Raw genomic sequence first — 2838 nt, forward strand, 5'->3', positions numbered from 1 at the left:
CACACCCACACCCGCACACACACACACACACACACACACACACACACACACACACACCTTTGTCAGGACAATGTTCCACCGGCTCCCGACATTTTACATCTTGCCACTCTCTCCAATAAACTGACGTGTTTCTGTGTTGGCGAGGCGCTGGAAAAGCCACTCAGGTGGCGTGGGGCAGGCGGCACTGCCACACCAAGGTTTGGTGTCAGATCTTTAACAAATTTCCCGCAATGAGTCTGGGCAAATTACACCTGCTTACATCTGAAAGTGTTGCCTGGTTCTCTCATGGTTCTCTCTCTCTCTTCAAAGTCTTTTGAAAATAAATATGCAACGGAGCACAGAGTTCCACTGCATTGTTTCCAAACTTAGCACCAATTTAGTTTCAAGCTCTGCTAGTTCTAACTTCATATCGTGGTCAGAATATGATTTGAAATAAATATGATATCACTGGAATGGAATATGATTGTTATTATGAAAACATCAACTTCGTGTGAAACTCTTGCAGAGGGGGTTTAAACCAAAAGATAAACCTACTTAAGTTAATCCAGAATTTAAAAATGACGTTTAACTTAAGACAAATTAGTTCTAGACGAGGAAGTCCAAGACTAAGTTCATGAAGGACTAGTCAGCTCCCTCTGGTCTGGTCTTGGCGCTGGTCTTAGTCCAGATCATCCATGTTCTGTATTGTTCTGCAAATCCAATTTTTTTTCAAACCAAGAACAGGGCGAGTCCGAGACTATTTCAAACCGTGACTGAGAAAGGCCATTTCGGTGAGTAAGTCCCGATTACAAGGCGCAACTTGGTCGAAAATTAGGCCGAATCGGCGTCCGCGAAACCGCCCCTCCGACTTCGGGACTTACCTTGGAGCTTTTTACAGCTTTCCCTAACTCCTCAAATTGCACGGCGGTAATGACAGCCATTCCTCAAATTACACGCTGGTAATTTGAGGACTGATCGAGAAGGTAATGAAGCTATTAAACAATGACTCGGTTCTCAATGTTACTTTCTTCTCCCACCGGGATTCCAAGCTTTATCTCTGCAGTGGCTCTTGGCATTGCACGGCTGCTGACACCTGTACGTCCAGTGCCAACGTCCACGCGCGCACTCCCAGCCCCTCCCAAAGTGCCCTGCGAGCGTGTCGCCACATTGGATTCTGTGCTCGGGTCGTCGGCGCGCTCACCCAAGACCGGTTTTGGCAAAATTCTTGCCATCCGACTTTTCCGGCCCCCCCACCCCACCCCCGCCCCCCTCCCTCCCTCGCTGCTTCTTTATCGTTCAGGTCAGCGAGGCAGCGATGAATCAGTCTGCTTGGCGGCGGCTGAGACGGGGGAAGAGATCCGGCGGCAGCGAGGGCTGGAATGAGGGATGGAATGAATCCAGGTCCCCTTGACATTGCTCGACGTTCCTTTTCTATCACTCCATCTAGGTTCCCAGTTTTATAGGCCCGTGCCATTCAAATGAATGGCCTCCAATTTCCCTCGCAGTCAACGGAGATGCTCCAAGGAGGGCTATTTATCCATCTATCTGTCTGTCAGTCTGTCTGTCTGTCTGTCTGTCTGTCTATCTATCTATCTATCTTATCTGATCTGTTCCTCTCATCTATAATTTTCTCCACCGTTGTTCTTCCGAGTACATGTTTTCTGCGCCCTTTCCCTGTTCCAATTATCTGCCCACACCACCACTTTGTGAATAATGACTGCAGTGTATGTAATTACAGGCTGCTTATTTTTGGATTGGGTGACTTTACAAGACAAATCTACGGGTCAGTGCTAACTGTTCCCAAAACCGCCGGTGGCGGGATTAGCGAGTTGGGGGCCAAACACGCGTATGGGGCCCTCAGCGATGCCTGTTTTCACTTCATATTTAACCAAAAGGTATCGCTGCAGCAACTTTTTCTGTCCTTCTAACACTGAAAACAAAAGTGAAACTGGTGCGTTTGAGTCAAACTCGTCAAATCCATTAACGGTGTCAAATCATTTATGCATTGCCTGGGGCCCCTGGCTGCTGGGGGCCCCAGGCGGCTGCTTACGTTGGCTAATGGTAAAGTCTGCCCTGGACTTTACCTGCTTAAATGACATAATGACACCAGTTAACTTCCATTTTGTGCCTGTATACTGTATGCTGGTTTGCTTACGTTATATAAGATTCAAAATGTAAAGTAATTAATAGCTCATAAGGTCATGCATTAAAATCGGTTAGAAAATTATAGTTAATTATTTTCATATAAAAATGAATATATAGTAGCAGTATAAAACGCCATGATAATTTACAAAATGCATTTCCTGTGAAGAGGAGAAGAAGAAGAAGAAGAAGAAGAAGAAGAAGAAGAAGAAGAAGAAGAAGAAGAAGAAGAAGAAGAAGAAGAAGAAGAAGAAGAAGAAGAAGAAGTTGATTGTGTGACGGACTTCATTAAAGAACAGCTCTGAAGTTTCCATCTCCATCCAGTGCCTTATTTATAGGAGTGGTCTATCCACCAGAAAACTAACCCTAGTAGAAGCTGGTGAGCTTCCCAGTGATCCAAACAAAGTTGTTTTTTTCTTTCTATTTGAATCCAGCAGTGAGTCATGATGAGAGAATCCATCGTTTAAACTTTACTGACGTACAAAGCAGGGGAGATTAAATGTCTCTGATGTGTGTGTGTGTGTGTGTGTGTGTGTGTGTGTGTGTGTGCGCGCGCGCGCGTGCGTGTGTGCGCGTACGTGTGTGTGCATGTGTGTTTGTGGGTTCCATTATTGCACTCTGTGATGAATAACAATAATAGAGCAAACAGTAATAGTACAAATAGTGCTCTGCCCGAACAACTTTGCATCAACATGGAGATATCATGACGAAAGAATG

Source organism: Zeus faber (genome assembly GCF_960531495.2).
Source record: "Zeus faber genome assembly, chromosome: 17".
In the NCBI taxonomy this organism is placed as follows: Eukaryota; Metazoa; Chordata; class Actinopteri; order Zeiformes; family Zeidae; genus Zeus; species Zeus faber.